Source organism: Hemicordylus capensis, chromosome 5 (assembly GCF_027244095.1).
Source record: "Hemicordylus capensis ecotype Gifberg chromosome 5, rHemCap1.1.pri, whole genome shotgun sequence".
Taxonomy (NCBI): domain Eukaryota; kingdom Metazoa; phylum Chordata; class Lepidosauria; order Squamata; family Cordylidae; genus Hemicordylus; species Hemicordylus capensis.
In genome coordinates, this window is record NC_069661.1 from 28,911,496 (window position 1) to 28,932,149 (window position 20,654).

Here is a 20,654-nt window from a genome sequence, read left to right on the forward strand (position 1 = left end):
ACTCAGGAATAGGCTTTCTCTGTGGCTGCTCCTAGGTTGTGGAATGTATTCCCCACAGAAATGTGTGGTTTAAATATTAGGGATGTGCGAAACGTTTTGGATACAAAACGTTTTGTACCCAAAACAGCCTGTTTCGGGTGTTTTGTAGACAAAACAAAACACCAATTTCCAGATCCAAAAGTTTTGTATACAAAACAAAACGTCCCTGTTTTGGCTACAAAACGTTTTGTTGTTTCAGACCTCCATTTTCTGGTGATCTCTGAGTCAGTCTCCAGTTTGTGTTTGACATCTCTTTGAATTTCCCACCCTTCTAGCCTTCTGATTGGTGACCTAAATCATGGGCTGACCTGCTGACAATTCCCTCCTTGTTCCCCATTGGCTCTTTTGCTTCTTGCCACTCTTTACTGACCCCGCATTGGCCAGGGGAAGGGTTGCTAACCCATGGGGTGCTGGGTTCTGTTGTTTCTGTGGTGTTCTGAGTGTAGATTCTCTGGTAGCATATGAGAGTGGATTCTTGTTTTTCACTGAAAATCTCATATACTACCAGAGAATCTACAATGAACACCTCAGAAACACAAAACCCAGTACCCCAAGGGCTTGTGGGTATGGAGGTGGTTGGCACCCTATGTGCACTACACAACCCCTCGCTCTGGGCAACCCCAGTGCCCCCCAAGTGGAATTATGAGGCTGCTGAAACCTCCATTATTCCCTATGGGAGAAATCTTAAAAGACATGTAAACTTCAACAATTCACAAAAGATCAGCCCTTTGCCCAATGGAGAGGAGAACTGTCTTGTGGTTGAGCATGACATGTCTCCATAGCTAAGCAGGATCTGCCCTGGTTGCATATGAATGGCAGACTTGATGTGTGAGCACTGCAAGATATTCCCCTCAGGGGATGAAGCTGCTCTGGGAAGAGCAGAAGGTTTCAAGTTCCCTCCCTGGCTTCTCCAAGATAGGACTGAGAGAGATTCCTGCCTGCAACCTTGGAGAAGCCGCTGCCAGTCTGTGAAGACAAAACTGAGCTAGATAGACCAATGGTCTGACTCAGTATATGGCAGTTTCCTATGTTCCTAATTCTTTTGAGATAATTCTGGAATTTTCCTTGTCCCCTTTGGGCACTACCACCCACCACACTCCACTCTGGGTCATGCCTTTCCCCTTGATTTGAAGCGATACATTTGCTGGAATCCCCATTATTCCCTATGGGAAAATTCTTAAAGATGTGTAAACTTAAAAAATTCACAAAAAATCAGCCCTTTGCCTAATTCCTTTGAAATTTGGGTGGTAGCTCCCACCCATTGGACACTACCAGCACCACCCACTCTTTTTGCCCTGGTACCCTTTTTAAAAATCAAAATTGTTTTGGATTTGGATTTGGATTTGGAAAATTTGGCTACAAAACAAAATGGCTGATTCGGATTCAGAAATTTTGGGTACAAAACAAAACGGGGGTGTTTCGATTCGGATACAAATCGAAACAAGAAAATTCCAAAATGCACACCCCTATTAAATATATTGTTGGCCTTTAAGGGAGCCCTTAAGACTTATTTGTTTGGCCTGGCCTTCCAGGGTTTTTAAATTGTTTTAAACTATTTCAATAGTTCAGGTTTTATGGGTTTACCTTTGATTTTTGAATGATTATATTTTGTTTTTAGTTTGTAAACCGCCCAGAGCCATTGGATTGGGTGGTATATTGCAATGGCATATTGCCCAATTCTTTCTATGGCCACATTCTCATAACCATGGCAAGCATGTTTATAGAGTTAACTATGATTGCTGAGCCCCATGTTCTCCCAGAGAGCATGATGGTGATGGGCACATCAGAGCCGGGGGGGGGGGCGGTATGATAAAGGTCTATAAAATCATGCATGGTATGGAGAAAGTTGATAGAGATGAATTTTTCTCCCTCTTGCACACCACTAGAATCAGGGGTCATCCCATGAAACTGATTGCCAAGAAATTTAGGACCGACAAAGGAAGTACTCTTTCACACTGCTCCACAATGCATAATCAACCTATGGAATTCTGTGCCACAAGATGTGGAGACAGGCTTTAATAGGGGTTTAGATAAATTCATGGAGGACTAGTCTATCAATGGCTACTAGTCTGAGGGCTACAGGCCACCTCCGGCCTCAGAGGCAAGATGCCTCTAAATTAGGGATGTGCATTTCGATTCAGGTACAAAATGTTGTGTCCAGAAATGGCACTTTCGGACATTTTGTACACCTAATGAAAATGGAAAATGATACAACGAAGAATTGTGTACCTGAATCAAAACGACCCCATTTCGGAAACGAAGTTTTGTAATTTGGGAAAATTTTCGGACCTGTTTTGTGATTGCTCCTTTAGTTCCTTAGTTCCTCAGCCTGTTCTGATGTCTCTTTGAATTTCCCGCTATTCAGGCCTAAGCGTAGGTAGAAGCAGGGCCAGATGTGGCATTTTCCAGAGTGGCAGAGAAAGGGAGCTTGCGAGCCCGAGAGTGGGCGGCGGCGGGCATCGGCGGGCATCGGCATCGCCACGGCCACAGTGGAGGAGGCAGACGGGAGGGTATGGAGGCAGCGGCAGGCCCTATCGAAGGAAACAGGCGGGTGAAAATGGTGGGGAGGGAAGGAGAGAGCCCAGCGCCCGGGAGAGAAAGTGCTGCCGGGGGGGCAGGGAGGGAAAGCTACTGGTGGTGGGAGGAGGACGGGGATGGACTGGGGAAGGAGAACAGAAGGCCTATCAAATTATATACAGCTTCATATGGTAGCAGGCATTCAGAAGTATTTTGGATTTATGCTGAAGACAAAGGGCTGTTCCACATGGTATAGATTTCCTACAGAGTGCATCTTGTATACAGGTCATCAAGGAGGAGGGGAAGTGGCAGGGAGATTTGCAGCCTGCAATTCGGATTTGGTTTTGGAGCAATTTGGCTCCAACAGTGAAAATTGGGGGTTTCGGGAGGGTCGATTTCGGACCCTCCCCAAATTGGGGGGTGGGGTTCAGATTTGGCCGAAGCCAAATGCAAAAAAATACAAAATGCACAACCCTACTCTAAATACCAGTTGCAGGGGAGTAACAGTAGGAGAGAGGGCATGCCCTCAGCAATTGACTGGGCTCCCCAGAGGCATCTGGTGGGCCACTGTGGCAAACAGGATATTGACTAGTTAGGCCTTGGGCCTGATCCAGCAGGGCTTTTCTTATGTACTTATGTGAGAGGCTGTGGAGAAGAGCTGGTCTTGTGGTAGCAAGCATGACGTCACCTTAGCTAAGCGGGGTCTGCCCTGGTTGCATATGAATGGGAGACTAGAAGTGTGAGCACTGTAAGAGATTCCCTTCAGGGGATGGAGCCACTCTGGGAAGAGCAGAAGGTTCCAAGTTCCCTCCCTGGCTTCTCCAAGATAGGACTGAGAGAGATTCCTGCCTGCAACCTTGGAGAAGCCGCTGCCAGTCTGTGAAGACAATACTGAGCTAGATAGACCAATGGTCTGACTCAGTATATGGCAGCATCCTATGAGAACCAGAATTTCTGGTCAAATCGCTGTGGTTAAATGGTATTTAACTGGGATAGATAACTAGAACAGCCATGATCATGAGAATGTAGCCTCTAAATTCTTTTTGAGCTACTGAAGGAAGTAGGGAATAACTTATTATTTATAAATAAAACATAGCAATTATTATTAAAACAAAGCCCTCCTTTAATATGTTCCTTTTCATTCCCTAGTACGCTAAAATACTAGAACAATTTTAAAAATAAGTGAATCCTTAACCCCTACCAATAGAAAACAGCCCTGAACAATTAAATTAATTAACCTAATTATTTGCAATCTTTTAAAAATTTGTCCTCCTATTAGTGTTGTGAGTTGGGTTACCCCAACAAAACAAAGCAAGTCTGATCCTTTCAAAAAGTTGAGGTGCTACTACTCTGTCCTACTTATCATGGTTCTTGAAATGGTTTGCACAGCAAAAGGAGTAAAAGAATGAGAAAAAGAATGAGAAAAGTCTCCCTATCTCCAAAGAGCTCACAATCTGGAAAGAAACCTAAAGGAGACACCAGCTACAGTCAATGGGAGGATGCTGTGCTGAGATGAATAAGGAGTATATATCTCCTGGTAAATAGGCACCACATGAAAAGGTGCCTTTTTGACCTGTTAAGCAGGTGATAACTCATTAACTATCATTAAGATAATCATCTTAAAGGGTGGAGGGGGACCTCTAAAACAGACATTCCACTGGTTTGTGCTTGTTTTGTTTTATTATTATTTTTTGGCTGTCCACACTGAATAAAGCAGTGCTAGTATCACAAAGTGGGGTTCATGGTTGTGCAGAAAATTTGAACCTAGATCTTCCACATCCAAATCAAAATGCTATGAGGTGAACATAAGAACAGCCCTGCCGGATCGGACCAAAGGCCCATCTAGTCCAGCATCCTGTTTCACACAGTGGCCCACCAGATACCACTGGAAGCCTACAGCAGGAGTTGAGGGCATGCCCTTTCTCCTGCTGTTACTCACCTGCAACTGGTACTCAGAGGCATCCAGCCTTTGAGGCTAGAGGTGGCCCTCCGACTAGTAGCCGTGGATGGACCTCTCCTCCATGAAGTTATCCAAACCCCTCTTAAAGCCATCCAGGTTGTTGACTGTCATCACATCTCGTGGCAGAGAACTCCACAAGTTGATTATGTGTTGTGTGAAAAATACTTCCGTTTGCTGGTCCTAAATTTCCCGGCAATCAATTTCATGGGATGGCCCCTGGTTCTAGTGTTCTGTGAGAGGGAGAAGAATTTCTCCCTGGTCCTAGCAATTCCTCCCAGTCCTGGTGATTCTCACAATTGCCAGGGTGCATGCGCAGGGCTGGGGTGAGGAAGGCAGGATAAACCTTACTTTCCGCGCAGACAAGCCAGGGGGAGGTAGTGGGAGTGTGCTCTGTGCTCGCACACGGGCAGCCCTGCTCCACGAACCTCCATAAAGCACGGAGCAGGGCAGAGGGATCCCGGTCCAGAACTTGTTGTTCCAGCCTCCGGGCATCCCACAATGCATCACACAGCACACACTTGCATTGGGGGATTCCCCCGTCAGACAGGTGCTCTATGTGCCCATCTCTATGTACCTCTTCGGGCTGAACTCAGCCTGAGGAGACACATGACGCCCGGCAGCCGGGTTCACCCTTAACATTGGCTAGCAGCTGGGTTTCTTTAGAGGATTAGGCGAGCGGAAAGTGGAGGGATCCGCAAGGATCCCACCCCTTCTCATGACCAGCCTAACCCAGGCTGGGCTGCTCAAGGATGCATTAGGCTGGTCGTGAGAACAGCCTCTTTGTTTGATTCTGGTTGTGGATAAACAGAGCTAACTGACTGCATCTTTGCATTCTGCATATTGCTTAACAAGAATGAGAATGGAAACAAGCTCAGTTTCCACTAGGGCTTCTTTGGATATCAGCTGCACAACAATATTCAGTGGGGAAGCAACTCCATAATACAGTTGTATCAGTATTATATAATATGGAAAATATGGATGTGAATATGTTCATGCTATCTGTTGTGAAGCAAAGCCAGCTGTTACTCCACTCTATGCCTACCTTTCATGTCATTTGTAATACAAAGTATCAAAGCCCTTGGGATCTGCCTGGGATTGTTTTAATGAAAGGCGGTATACAAATTTAACAATAAATAAAAAAATAAATAAACCCTTCCTATCACTTTCCAGTAGCAGAAAATGGGACATGGACCTAAATTCTTAAGCATTATTTGGTCTCTAAGGGTGGATTGGCATATTATTGGGGGGAAAAGAGAGGAAATCAATGAAGTGCTACAGAAGGTTCAGGTCAGAGAAAAACAATTTGTGATGAAGCATGCATTATGAACGGATTTCAACACTTCATCCAAGCTACTCTAGAAACGAAAAGAAACCATATCCCGCCTATCTCTTGACCTCAAAAAAATCTATAACTCAATGGGAACTTAACTAAAAGAGAGGCTTCACCATAGGGATGTGAAAAAGTGAGGGAGAAATGTAGGGGTTAAAAGATCCACCACTACAGACTCTTGCTTGTGAGTTTCAGCCTCAGGAGGAAAAGTTTCTATACAATCACAAACAGTAGCATGTCTGTCTATATCCTTTGAATAGCTCAAAGAGTTCAAGAAACTTGTATAACCAACTATAGTTTTTCACAGCTTAAGAGAAGGAGGGGGAAATAGTTTGAAGAGCTTCTGTAATGATACATTTCCTAAACGTACATAAGTTGGATTTGCAGTAGCAGTATGGTAGATGTGAAGTACAGGAGTGAGAGGTTCAGCCCTACGGTGGAATAAAAATAGTTTTAAAAGCTTCACCATTCCATGAATGTGTGAAGAGTGTGATCTAAGATGCTCACACCTCTTATGGTAAGACAGAGGAAAATATGAATGCCCTTAGAGCTGGTATGGGGTTATTTAAAAGGGGGAAAATACAACAGTGGAGAGAATAAGATCAGTCAGGTGGGGGGATTTCTATCATTCTTGGTTGAAAATGGAGTATTCTGAAACACAAAGGAAGATAAGCTCAATAAAATATGGATGAACCAGAGGAAAAAATGTACTTTAAGTCAATGGTATTTAATTAATTGTATACCACATCCAAAACTGGCTCAAATAAAACCTGAATAATTCACCCCTTTAAAACATGCCTTTTTACTCAGTTAGCAGCGGTAGCTGCTAACTGAGTAAAGTTAGTAAGCTAACTGCTAACTTCTCACTGCCACCACTACTGCCACCACACGAAGGAAGGAAGCTGCAACTGCTGGGCCCACCTACCCATGGCTCTGCAACCTGGAAGGAGAAGGAAACAGAGGAAGAGAAGCTGCTCATGAGAGCAATGTGTTCTGAGCGAACAAAACGTTCCAGATACTCCTTAGAATTTCGAACACCACAATACATGCAGGGGGGAAAAAGTTGTTTGACCCCCTCAAATGGTTTCTATTCCTAATAATACAAACCCCCCCAATGCTGTTTGGTCCCCAAAATAGTTGCATGTCCTCTAGAAAAGTGCCTAGTTGGCAACCCTACCCAGTGGCAACCAATGAAACTGCTGCAGGATATTTGTGTAGTGCCTAGCACCCACATGCATCTTTGCAGCAGCAAACTGAGCTGAAGACCATTGGCTCTTCTTGCTCAGTGCTGTCTACACTGATTGGCAGTAGTTCTCCAGGATTCCAGATGGGCTTTTCTCATCCCTACTGGAGATGTCAGGGCTTGAACCTTCTGCATGCAAAGCAGGTGTTTTGTCTGTTTTAAGAGTGCATTCTCTGCTCACTGAACACAGAGGCCTAGTTGCTGATACTCAAGCTGTACTGAGAATGCTATTCTGCAGTCACACACAGGCTCCTCCCTAAGCACTCCAACCTGTATCCTGCAGCTGTGCTTCCTGTCTCTCAACAAGTCAGGTTATGCTATTGCTGCAGCTCCTTCTGTTGGTAGGGAGGGCTATCTGTTTGAATACTGTCACTCAGCTATGCCCCATCCCTGCTAATTTACTCTTTCAGAGTGCTTCACATATATTATATGCACAATCCTTACAGCAACCCAGTAAGATAAGCCAGTCTTATCATCCATTTATTTCAGAAGGGAAGCTGAGGCTGAGAGAGTCGCTTGCCTAAAGCCAGGTACTAGTAAAAGTGGTGACTATGAGCTGGTTGCCTCAGGTGCAGTTAGAAGGAAGAGAGGAGAGCTGGTCTTGTGGTAGCAAGCATGACTTGTCCCCTTAGCTAAGCAGGGTCCACCTTGGTTGCATATGAATGGGAGACTAGAAGTGTGAGCACTGTAAGATATTCCCCTCAGGGGATGGAGGCGCTCTGGGAAGAGCAGAAGATTTCAAGTTCGCTCCCTGGCCTCCAAGATAGGATTGAGAGAGATTCCTGCCTGCAACCTTGGAGAAGCTGCTTGAAGCTCAGACCAATGGTCTGACTCAGTATATGACAGCTTCCTATGTTCCTCTGCCACCAAAGGTGCCATCCCATGCATCTCCCTACTGCCCACTGCAACCTCTCTTCCTCACCCCATTGGACCATACTGTTTATTTCGCCCTCATAAGAACAGCCCTGCTGAATCAGGCCCAAGACCTGTTTAGTCCAGCATCCTGTTTCACACAGTGGCCTACCAGATGCCTGTGAGAAGCCCACAGGCAAAAGGTGAGGGCATGCTGTCTCCCTTACTGTTGCTCCCCTGCAACTGGTATTTAGAGGCATCTTGCCTCTGAGGCTGAGTGTGGCCTATAGCCACCAGACAAACACCCTTGCCATACTGGGGTGTACCTCTTCTTTCCCTATCTTCCTTCTTTGTGTGCTTGGAACACCCATGCTGCCACTACCTGGCTGGATGGTATACTGGATGGTATACATGTTTGCCTGCTGCCCTGTTACCTCAGCAGCATGGCCTGGGAATGCTCAGCACCCATGAGGGCTGTCATATTGTCATTTGCTTCAGGCAGCCTCATGCATTGTAGATATAACTGAACAAGGCAGGGATGGAACAAATGTCCCTGGCCCTGAAGTAGTGTTCCCAATAGTCCCACATTATACAGGAAATCCCGTATCTAAGGCAAAAATTCCTTGTCCCAAATGGGATGCTCTTTTCCCTGTATTATTAGCAGAGCCTGAGGCTCTCTCTCATCCCTCCATGCATTTGCATTGAGCCCTCTGAAGTTTGGGTGAAGTCCATATTATAATGTAAAAGAAACAACACAGTTCACAAAAGAAGCCCCAGTTGCTCTGCAAACTTGCAGGAGCAATTGCCTAGTTTTATTTACATCTTGCAATATGCTAATTGTTTACTTACCAAATATAAATTAACCTACAGACTCCTGCTAACTTCTGGCAGATAAAAAAAGCCTTTCAGTGAGGCGTTCCGTGCGGAAGGTGTGGGGGATGTAGTGTGTGTGTATATGTGTGCAAGGTTGACTCAGCCTTCCATCCTTCCGAGGTCGGTAAAATGAGTACCCAGAATGTTGGGGGCAATATGTTAAATCATTGTAAACTGCTTAGAGAGCTCCGGCTATAAAGCGGTATATAAATGTAAGTGCTATTGCTATTGCTATTGCTATTGCATGTAAACCTAGGGGATTATCTTAATTTTTCACTTGACACTTGCTGTATGTCTACGTGGGATGGTCTGTGTGAACAAGAAGCTTTGTGAAATCATGGGGTTTATTTTGTTGCTGTTTTTACAAATGCATTGCTACTCAGGCTTCTAGGATGACCCCCACCCACAGATGACCCTGCACCAAGACACCCCGCACACACTTGTGTCCCGTATTCAGGCAATGGAATGCTGGTAACCCTACCCTGAATAAAGAGGGGTGGTGCATGGGTGTACCATTAATGAGACAAAGGAAGACGAATGTCTCCTGGCCCACAGCCTCTGAGGCCCCCACAAGGCCAGTCTTTGCCCTGTCTCCAGTTCTGTAGACAGGAGTGTGAGCTGCAGTCCCTCCAAGCAGGTTCTCTGTGACTCCCAGTTTCTCTATTGTTAGCTGGAGTGGAGGAGAGAGGCAGCAGCAGAGAGAGTTCATGATTTGTTTGTTTTCTGCTTCCCCATTTATGGAGTGTGTGTTTGTGTGTGTGTGTGTGTGAGAGAGAGAGAGAGAGAGAGGGAGGGAGGGAGGGAGGGAGGGAGATTGTTTGTGCCTGAGCTATTTTCAACTTTTAAAAAATGTTTTAAAATGATTGAGTTCTTCCCTCTAAGTCCTGATGACCCATGTGAAGTGATCTACTTCCAACTTGCAATGAACCATTTTCCTCTCTGTGGAAAGGAAAGAGGGGGTGGTGGCACAGAGCTTATTGATTGGTTCTTTGATGGTGCCATAGTTGTTGAAAAAATATCCAATTGTTTTTCAACCAAACAAGTTCTCAAAAAAAGGTTCCTTGCTCCCAGAATGGCTCACAATACTTGAGGGTTGAGGAAGAGTGGAGCTAGCCTAGCATCCTTCCTGACTGTTTGCTAATTTTAAACTGGTTTGCCTAGATATCTCTTCACCCGTCTTTTTCAAATGAAAAGTATTTTTTAAAAAAATCCCACCATGCTACAGCCCTGACAAAAATTGTTAAGCTGGGAACAGAAACTTCCTTTGGAACCCACAGAACGGGAGAAGAGCTGGTAGCAAGCATGAATTGCCCTCTTGTAAATACACCACAAAGGTGATACTCTTGTATGATTTGGTTCTGCTGTTGTTTACACCTTGTAACTGTAGTTTCCTGTCCTCTGTTAATCTGCTACACTATATTACACGTGTCCTTAATGTTCTTCTGCAACAGAGACATGGGACCAGGAGAAGGACAGGAAGGCAGCAAGGGGCCCATTTAAAAATCTCATCTCCGGGCCCACTCCAACCTTGGTATGCCCCTGGGCTTTTGGATGGGCGGCAGCTTCCTCTTCTCTCTTTACAATCCTTCTGCAGCAAGGACACCACAGGCAAAGAGGCAAAGACAGTGCAGGGGAATCCATCACTTTTTGTCTCAGGGCCCACTCCAACCTTGCCATGCCCCTGCTAGGCTCACTCATGACTACTGAGTTCAAAACTGCATTGAGTACTTCTCTTCTCGAGGTTTACTGCCTTAGCCTCCATGATCTGCCTACCCAATCAACATGGCCAGGCCCTCAACCGCATTAACTCAAGGAAGGAAATAATATTTCTAGACTTCTGTGATCGTCACAAAGAGCTTTTATTTCAGTGGGCTGCCTTGCAAGATGTTATCTCAGCCACTGAGACACTTCCTGACCTTTCCAATTTCTTTTCATCCATTCTCTTTTTACTTCTTGTACATCTACATAATGTAATTCAAGGAAGTTCTAGCTCACTGTTGTCAGTGGCAGCCTAGGAATAGCCATGCAATCAGTCCTACAAATGCCGGGAGTAATGAAAAGAGGAAAACACAAAAGAGCAAATAGTTTGTGAGTTCTTAGTTTCAGGAAAAAAGCAGAATAGTCTTCTGGTCCATTGGTCAAGCTATAGTTACAAGGTTATACTGCTATTGCCCATATACAAAGTACGGATAAAACTTCTGCTATTAAACATACATTTTCTTTTTCATTAGTATCATTTCATATTGATTTAGTGCCAACATTACCTTGGGTGATGTGCAGCACCCCAAAATCCCAAATCATGTTCACTTCCCAAAGGCCCTACAATCTATATTGTTTCTTAATGAGGCAGGTTGTTTATGGACTAATACAGAAGTGTCACCCAAATTGGCAAATATGGGAATTGGGGTTCATCATTTCCAAATCCTGACCTGAAAATATTGATGTGCATTCTGAAATGTGGCATGGTACCAGCTAGCTTGCTTAGAATTATGCTTATACAAATGAAGCATCGTATATCCCACACTACCAGCAGTTCTGTAATATTTCAGCTCTGTTGTATCAATGTATTTGTTTTTTCTCAGATGCTTTAACCCTTTCTTCCCAAGCCATCTTCAATGCCTACAAGACACATACATGTGTCAGGATCACTCCTTTTTATTATTATTTTAAGACCAGAAAACATGGACACAGTGCAGATGTGAACACGAAAATGAAAACATCTGGGTTCTTGAGTTGAAACAAGTAACTGCAGATCGTGAAGGAATGGCAGCAGAAATGAACGGGCTGAAATTCAAATAGCTTGTCCACAGAAATCCAGTGTCTTGGGCTAGGGTTGAGCATACAGATTATCTCAGTTCCATTCTGCTATTGTTCAAACATTATTGGCCAACACGTTAAGTTGCCATCCAGTGCCATAGGTGGAGCTCATGTCAGCCTGCAAGATGAGTCTGCTCTCAAGGTCTAGCAGAGAGCAGGCACAGGTGAGGAGGGGAAGAGCAGATTTTTAGCTGATTCCACTTAGCCTCTATTAGTGCTCTTTGCCTTTCAGAGCTGCACAGCCCTCAGGAGGGCTGTGCAGCTCTGAAAGGCAAAGAGCACTAATAGAGGTAAGTGGAATTAGTAAACATTGCTTTCCCCTCTCCCTGTGTGTTCTGCTAGACCTTGAGAGCAGACTCACTGTGCAGGGATACAGCTCCACTATGGCACTGGATGGCTACTGTTTGGGGGCAAAAAAGTTTTCAAGTCAGTGTATATAGCAAAAAAAACCCCATCTAAAAACGGTGGGTGGGGGGAAGATAGTTCCCTGTCCCCCAAAAACAAACCATCTGTAAAATAAACACAAGGCAGATGTCAGCAACAGCCACTGGCAGAATGTTATGATGAGCTGAATAGAGACAGTTAGTATTCCGCTGCCAGATATAAGGGGCCCAACTCTTTATCTTTGTCCAGTGCCTATGCCCCTTAGGTTTTGCTTCATTTGCAAAATTTGTGGATTTTGGAATGTTGGTGATGGATTTTTTATTTTATTTTTTATTTTAAACACCCACCATTTGCATGCCTCTGGAAAACTGGAGGGAGAAGCGGGGGGGGGGGGGACTGGAGGGAGAAAGGGGGAGAAAATCTTTTTCAAAAATGTTTGGAAAGGATTTTATTTTTTAATTATTTGCCCAGTTTTGCAAACAAAAGAATAATATTGGGTGCTTTGTGGGGAGAGCTTGTTTTCATTTTTACATTCATTGCTGGAGTAATTTTGACTGGAAAATACAGAAAACGGAGCAGGGATCCCTTTCTGACCTGGCTTGCAACATTCCAGAAATACAGCATGTCTTCAGAAGAATAACGGATACCAATATTTTGCTTTACACTCCAGTAAGCATATCCAGTGAAATGGAACCAGAAAATCAAAGGTGGCATCTTGCAGAGACAGGTTCTGTAACCACCCCTCTTTTAGGTTAGGAAGATAGAATACCCCCTTTAGGTTTCACACATGTCAAAATGCAACGTTAGGAACGCAGAAGCAGCCTTATACTGTTGGAGTCAGACAATGGGTCCATCTAGGTCAGTTTTATCTACACTGACGGGCAGTGGCTCTCTCAGGTTTCAAGCCGGAGGCTTTCCCAGCTTTATCTAGAGATGCCAGGGATTGAACCTGGGACTTTCTGCATGCAAAGCACATTCTCTACCACTGAGAATGCGGCCTCAACCTCCTATGGCCCCATTTTTACTATGGTCTCATCTTTAGGCCTGTCATCTGTATTTTGTAGTTTGAGTGTGTATAGCTGAAATGAGAGGTAAAATAAGAATCAGCTTTACCTTTCAGTAGAAGGTGGTTCATTGTGCTTATAAAGAAACAGAATCTTTATTGCATTCATTGTGGCATTTCCCAGAGATGATTTCTCCAATTCCTTTCAATCTCCATATCTAATTTTTACTCCTCCTGAAACATGCATTTAGACATATATTCACTTTAGTTGGGTGGGATATTGGCTTGAAGAGAGTAGTCATTATATGCCCACTTTTTTGATGTTGCTGAAATGACTTAGGTGATCAAGCGAAAAGAGCATGCAATATATTCCATGTATTGAAAAAGAGAAATATTCATGCATTTTCCTCATCACGATGAGACAGTCCAACACACAATTATCTTACAGCTAAATGGTAATTACAGTGTAACTGAATGCCCAGCAATTATGGTGCCATTTATATAAGGAATCATGCCATTGAAGAAGTTTTTGCTTCTACTTTCTGATTATTCCCGACTTTGTAGAAATTCATTTAGAAATCTTTAGGAAAATTACAAAGTCAAAAGCCAATTTTTCAACATCGTGATAGCTACATCTCTAACACAGGAGGGATTTCCTCCACTCACATGGAAACTACCTCCTTCTCCTACTAGAGACATTCTCCATCCTCAAAGTAGGGAAGATATCTGCCCTGTTCAGGCATTCAAAAACAATGCAGACAGAAGTGCTCTTACCCTTGGACTTCTGGGCTGAAGTCCAGGGCCTCCACACCCACTGGGGCCCCCTAAATCCTCTTCAGTCTGGGGTGGGGTGGTTGACACGCCACTGGCCTGCACTGCACCAGGTGGCTAAGCATGACTGTGACCTGCATCGGGTGGCCAAGCATGACCTCTGCTTTATGCAGATTAACACTAGTAAAGTGCCAGAAGCAGGTCTGAAAATTGCACCCCTGGTGCGTCATTGGTGCATCAGTCATCTCTTCTCATCTAGGATGTTCACCTGAAGAGGCCAATGCCTTAAGCATGATTGTTGGTGTTTTTGTGATCAGCAGGCTGGGGTGCCCCAGATTGCTGATTACAGAAATGGGCATGATCACACTTAGGGCATTTGTCTCTTCAGACAAACATCCTAAGCATGAAGCATCCAGGCGGGAGGATGATTGATGTGCTGGTGATGTCCTGGGGGCACAATTTCTGGAACTGCTTCTGGTGCTCTACTCATGTTCATTGGCATTACTTTTGAACCCATGGATGGGGTTAGTGTGATGAAAAATATACTTGCCTAGACTTAAACATGGGACAGCCTGTATTGGCAGTGCCTTATATACACAATGTGGACCATAGAGAAACAATTCTTGGCTGGGGGAGTATGTGAACAGGCTCTGTGACATGTTTGGTAGATCTTGGATTTTACGAGGTTGCAGCTACTTCCTTCCATCAGTTCCCAAGCTAACTTGCCAATATTCACAGGCAGGGGTTGCCCAAGATATTGTGTGCCTGAGGTGATGGGCCAAATGACGCTTTGCCTGATGCCTCTGCTGGGGGTCAGGCCCATTTCAGAACTGACCCTTGCAAGCTTTGAAAGCAGCAGAGAAGAGGGAAGGTTGCCAACAGCTGTATTTTCTCCCCTTGTGTTTTTGCAAGCCTTGCAAGGAGTGTGAAATGCACTCCATGCAAAGCCTGCAAGGGTCAGATGGGTCTCGAAGAACTGCTCCAGTGGTGGTGGCAGAGGGCCAATTGAAGCCACTTCCCCTGTCCACAGGAGCAGAGCACTCGTATGAGCTGAAGAAAAATGAACAGAAATGGCAAAAGTTAGCCTGTGAAACCTGTCTCAGGTTTGAAAGGAAGGGTTGTCTATAGCACTGAGCTGTATATTTGTTATCTTTGGTGTTTTTACTTAAGCCCAGGCTGCAGAACAGGGTTACCAACACTCTAGGTTCTGCCTGGAAACTTCAGGAACCGAGTCGTTTTTCACACAGCAGGCTTTACCGCAAGTTTACTGCGAGGCTTTACTGAGAGTTCAAAGGCCCCCCCCCAACCGAATCAAAAAGTGGATTTTTTTTTAACCCTGGATATAAATCAGGCTACAATTCTAACACACAATGAAAACCCCAAAATGTGTGTGAAGTGCTCCTGGACAGCTTGCAGGAACATCGGGGAAAATCTGGCCAATACCTGAACCTGCACCCTCCATTCCAGAGGAGATGCAAACGAAAAGCCCTGTGTGGAAAACACGCTGCTGACGATCACAAGGAATCATGGAGGCTTTCATGGCTAGACATTGTGAAAAATATTGTGGAGAAAAAAAATATCCAGGAATAGTTTCAGTCAGAGTTGGCAACTCTGAGCCCCTAGCATGGCTTGTATATCTTCAAACTGCAGGTGGAAGGTCATATTTTCCAATGATGCATGTGTGAGAATGTCGTAAGTAAAAAAAACACCTTGCACATCAAAGAGGAGATTGGACTAGACCCTTTCTTCCCAATATGCTAGATGCCCCTTGTAGGGATAATTTTTTTGTTTAATATACAGAGTGCTTCAGAATAATCTCCTCGCCTGAGGTTTGAAGCAGTAGGCAGTCCATTCTGCCACCTCAGCACCAGAACTCTGCTAGTTCATTCTGCTGCATGAGAAGAGTAGACCTCAAATATGACCTTTCAAAGAAAAAGCACCATTTTACATTAGGCAAATAATTCTCATTCTTGGGTCTATTTCAAGCCTCAAAGCCGTTTAGTCCCCAAATAAGCCCGAAAGAACACTCTCCCTCCAGCTGTTTTGGCTCAGCTGTAGTTTATATGTTTCCCCCTTGACTCAACAGCTGAGGGGGAGATATCAACCACACTCTGAGAAGCAAATGATGATGATTAAATATATGCTTAACCATAATGCTGAAAATGGCTTTTCAGCAGCTTCCTGTACAATGATATACTCTGCCCATTTTGGGATGCCAAGAAAGAATCCTGACTCAGCTGCACGCGCACGCACACACACACACACACACACACACTCATATCCACAGGAAATTTTACCCTTTTGCAGCCTGTTCCCTAAGCACATTTAGTAAGTCCATTGACTTCTAGGTAAAGGTCAGTAAAATGATTACCCAGAATGTTGGGGGCAATATGCTAAATCATTGTAAACCGCTTAGAGAGCTTCGGCTATAGAGCGGTATATAAATGTAAGTGCTATTGCTATTGCTATTCTCTGAGACGCCCTTGTAGGTGTACTACTTAGAGTGGAAGCCTTTGAAGTCCACCTCATGTAGGTATAAAGGCAACTCCCTGGATTCTGTTACCACCACCACTACCTGCCCAAATATATGAACATAGCAAACTGGGGAAGAAGGCAATGGGCCAGTTCCAACAATAATCCATTCACTGATCCCACTCCACATAATATGGAATTGAGAATTTCATGACTTGCAGGGGTTCAGATTCCCCTACCCCAAACATTTGAGGAATCCCTCCTATTTTACTGAAATCTTCCCACCAAACATAATAACTCATATCTCCCACAAAATGTTTTTCCTCCACTGCCCCCCCCCAACAAAATTAAGTGAGGAGTACCTTCTCAAACTTTCCCTCTGCCTTCACCCTTGTCCATGAGTACTTACATCCTTTCCCCTCTTGGTGTGGGTGCCATTCTTTAATACCATGAGATGTGGTATTCATGAACCACAAGAGGGGACATTTAACCCTCTCTCCTAATGTCATGGTCCTGATGAAAATGGTCCCCTGAAGCTAATAGCAGGCCCAGAAGGGAAGCTTCCATTGGACTGAACCCAATGGAAGCTTCTCTCCCAGAGGTTATAGCAGATTTGGGGTGTGTGTTGTGTTGGGTGTGTGTGTGCGCACACACACACACACACGCTCATACAATGAGAGGGGAAAGACTTAAAATGCCTCATCTCTATGTGCTGAGGGAAGTGCCAAACTGGCTTGGGCTCCCCACATTTGAACCAGTTTGACAGGGCAGGGATCGTTTCCTTTAAAATGCAAGTGAATATGTCCTTACCTGTTCCTCCGCTGCCCCACTGCTTTTCTGGGCGCAGTGCCTGCTTTCCAAAGGCTGTGCACACCTGCAGCACTGCTCCCAGCAGGCTACGCATGGTATCAGCACGCACATGGCAGCCACACATGCGTGGCAGCCATTTGCGTGGTCAGCAACAGCATGCCGACCACATCAGTGCATGGTGGCCATGCAGCACTGCAGCTGTGCATGGTCATTTGGAAAGCAGGAGCCACGCCCAGAAAAGTGCTGGGGCAGCGGAGGAGCCGGTAAGGACAAGTTTACTTGCTTTTTAAAGGAGCCGATCCCTGCCCTGCTTGCAGCTGCCCAAACCAATTTGGGCTCATCCCTAGAAATAATCCAGATTGTCTCCCCACTGCAGCTGCTATTTTGAAACTGAATCAATGAATGGGGGGAAAACCTGCAAGCAGAAATGACATGTTTAGCACCGCATCTGCTCTGACCTTCAAATTCATGCAATTCAGATTTGGCCCATTTATGCCATTCCCCTCTTTAATTTCTGTACTGTACGCCTGACAATGCTTATGAATGTGAAGACATTTTATGTAGCTGGTTTTACATAGTATAATAATGCAAAGTTAGCATTGTACGAATCATGATTCAGTCTTGGGTGAGCTGGCTTTGAAACTGCTGTGCCATCAATTCTGATATAATTTATGCACTAATTTATTTTTAAATAAGATAAGTGGACAAGTGGTATTGATGGATCACTAACACATCACCTGTTTTTGCCATTATCATTAGGAAGTCTAGATAGATTGCTGAAATGATTCAATAATGAGATATGCTATAAAAGCAGTGCAGTAATAATTTTTGTCCTTACTGTACCTCCAAGTTGTATTAAAATAAATATCACAAATAATACCAGACTGCTTCATTGTCTTCAGTCCTGGTGGCCCAATCCTCCATATCCCCTGCTAACTGGGCAAAGAGGCACCTTTTACCATGGTGATTCTCTTTATTTAGCAGGGGGAGAGTAACTTGCCCTATCCACCCCCAGCACAGTACTTCCAGTGACTGTTGCTGGTGTCTATCTTGTGTTTCCTTTTAGAATGTGAGCCTTTTGGGGACAGGGAGCCATCCTATTTATTTATTATTTCTCTGTGTAAACCGCCCTGAGCCATTTTTGGAAGGGCAGTATAGAAATCGAATTAACAACAACAACAACAACAACGCTAGCCATTGGCACTTTAAAAAAAAAGTCCTTTTTGCTAAAATACATACCATAAATCAAAGTGTATTTTCTTTTTTTCTCTGTAATGCCAGTCCCTGGAAAACAAACCTCATTCACTTGACAAGCATGCCTACATCCTGTATATTTAATGGCATGATAATAGAGGCTTATAGTAGAGATTTCAGATAATCTGTTATAAATAGGAGAGCTCATTTTTGAGGAATCATTTGCTGAGATGGAGACTTGGGTGTTTCTCAGATCTCCTGTGTGCATTGCCATCTGCTTTTAAAAGAGTAACATACCTGCCTAGCCTCCAGCTATTTTGCCAGTGACTCAGGAAATTGGATGTAGGATCCAGCAGCTTGACACAGATAGCACCACTTTCCGCTTTCATCATAAACACAAATGCTAGCTTTTCAAATTGCAAGGCAGAATGATTTTGCCACATGGGAGCCACCTGGTTAAACGGCAGCAGTCCATGAGGAGTGTATAAAGGGATATGGAACATAAGAGTGGCTTATAGGTCTTAGGCTCTTCAATCAAGCATGTCACACATACAAGTAGAAGGGGATCTGGCTGAAAAGTCAGCAGAATGTAACTATGATTTATGCAGCGGCCAGCATTATCCTCCTTGACATTCAATGCGCTCAGTATAAATGTAAAAATAGCATGAAATTGTGAACTGGGAGCTACTGCACTGAAGGGGCATCTTCCCTGCCAAATTAGGGGTACAACCCCCCCCCCCAAACCCAAACACTAATGAGGCCAGGTTTACCACTTGACTTGAATAAGGATGGCAGCAGTAGATCTGGCTGCTGGTACAATGGAGGTCAGGTCTGTTATGGGGTCCAGAAACGAGCCTTCCTGTAGACCCTCTTGGCACCTCTGCAGAGGTGCCCAACTTGGCCTGACCTAGATCTGGGAGAGCCCAGGAAGGAAACAGTAAGGTTGTTCAGGTGACCACAAGAAGGTGGGTTGGGGGAAAGGCAGGAGCCTATCAGAGTCCAACCAGGGTTCCTTGATTGTGCTATTCTGCACAGTGCACACTGTGCTCCAATACGGAGAGCTCATTTCTCCAATGGCTTCAATACGGCTGGGACTACCTCCTGCACTCTTGTGGCCAATCAGAGGGTGGCTGCTGATGTCATGAGGTTTTCCTTTCTTCTGGAAGTGCAGAACATTGTGGAAAGGTTCTTCCGATTCTCAGCAGAAATCCCTGCTCCAGGCTCACTACTGCGGTGCTCATGTGTGTGCTGGGCTTTCAGAGGTTAATGGAGGCTCTGCTAGTCCCTTCAGCATGGGGAAAGAACTCTTCCCACCCCCAAACTAACCCCAGATGATTGTGTGTATGGCCCTGTAGTTAAAGATCAGGGCCATATGTAATGAGGATCCTCTACTCATCTCAATTTCTCCTATTGTAGAAAGCATAGAAAGTGTCCATTTCTAACTGGATCTGCTCCCACTGCAGTCTCCTGTCCATCTCCCAAAGATGTCTCCTGCTGAAAACTTTGATGTCTCCTCTCCTGATCGCCACTTGGGGAAGAGGTCATCTTCCATTTCTTCCATCTTCGGAAATGTCTTCCAGTGTGGGAAGGCAAAATTCTCCCAAGAGGCTAACTACGGAAAACCAGTCATGCACACCAGAGTTGTAGCTATAATTGGACAAGGTGGGACAATGTCTTTGGGTCCCTGAGGGAAGAGGGGCTCACCAGCTGGTTGCTCTTTGCTTTCCCCTTCATGCTTCTCTCTTCACTCTTTGTCCCAGGGCTCACTCAAACCTTGAGATGTCCCTGATGCACAGTACAGAATTGGTACTGTTTCTGTTGCTCTCCTTGTCAGCCTTGTAGACCAATGGGGGGGGGCATTGTTGGTTGGAGCACCCTGCAGATCTGGACTTCAGATATTCACAAGCATAGAACTAATATGCCAGGTTACCTATATTACAGCTTTCCAACAGCCTCTGCACATATTGCATATTTTAGATGTCCATGCAAGTGACCATGTATGTGACTGACCAACACATATTCACAGTCATGAGTATCACACTGGTAAACTTGCCAAGGAGAAAGGATTAACTATGGCTCTTCTCATTCGTTTCCTGCTGTTTAATGTGTGAAGGAACCCTTCTCTTCCTCTTAGGATAGGGCCATATCTCAGTGGTAGAGCATCTACTTTGCATGCAGAAGGTCCCAGGCTCAATCCCTGGCACCTCCAGGTAGGGCTGGGAAAGACCCCTGTCTGAAACCTTGGAAAGCTGCAGCCAGTATCAGACAATACTGAGTTAGATGGACCAATGGTCTCAGTCAATATAAGGCAGCTTCATATGTTTCCATGATGTACCTTTAGCCTGGTTCTGTGTCTGCATGTGTGCATTGAAGGTAAGGAACTGACCAG